Source organism: Austrofundulus limnaeus, unplaced genomic scaffold (assembly GCF_001266775.1).
Source record: "Austrofundulus limnaeus strain Quisiro unplaced genomic scaffold, Austrofundulus_limnaeus-1.0 Scaffold1582, whole genome shotgun sequence".
NCBI classification, from domain to species: Eukaryota; Metazoa; Chordata; class Actinopteri; order Cyprinodontiformes; family Rivulidae; genus Austrofundulus; species Austrofundulus limnaeus.
The window spans coordinates 1,214-2,154 of NW_013953984.1; positions in this window are offsets into that span (position 1 = coordinate 1,214).

Sequence of the window (941 nt, forward strand, 5' to 3'; positions counted from 1 at the left end):
ATATATGAGGCCTCTGGAGACACAGTGGCAGAGAGAAGCAGAGGCACAGAGACAGGACAGGTTGTTCTCTGTGTTTCCTGTTCAGTGATCATCTCACAGAGTACCTTCATTCTTGGACCATGTATTTCTGTCTCTGTTAAATAAATATTGCCATAACACCTGATTTTTACCTAGAAGTTTTTTTTATTCAGATATTTTTCATTTTTTGTGGAGTGGCCAAACACCCTGAGTCAGACAAAACATACTTCAGAACTGTAAGATCCATGGCAGTGTCTGTCATTTTTAATTATTATTGGGCAGCTAACATAACTAAAACTGTTTTCTGGTCTAACTTTATTAATTTAATGTAGCTTGGTGTCAACTAGAAACACATTCATGTCCCTCAGCCTCACCTTTAGCTTTACTAACTGGTTCAAACTGTAAATCCTCTGGTACAACAGCAACCTGATAGTCAGATCCTCTCAGAGCATGGTTCAGTTCAGGAAACAGTTTAAATTTATGAGTGCCATAGTCTTAACCCCACTTTAAACACTCTGATGTTTACACCCATCCTTACTGGTCCAACCTCTCCTTACGGCAGGATAATGGACTAAAATGGTTCAAGGGTTTTTATAGGGAAGGTTGTTTTGTTCTTTCACTGATTTAGCTTCTGAACTCTATCTTCCTTCTTTTCATCTTTAAGATACTTCCAGTCAAGGGCCTGTGCAACATCTGTATATCCCAACTTCCCTCACCTGCCCATGAGCAGCAGGGGGTAAACTTCAACAACTTTACCCCCTGCAAAGCTCTCTGATTTCAAAGACTTACAACTCATTTCAATCAAACGTCTGTTTCATCACAAACACAGAAAGCTTGGGAAGGTGACGGTGAGTTGGTTTTTGATGAACCTTGGTGGGAATCTGCCCTGAACACCACTCACCTTCTATACAGTATATATATAT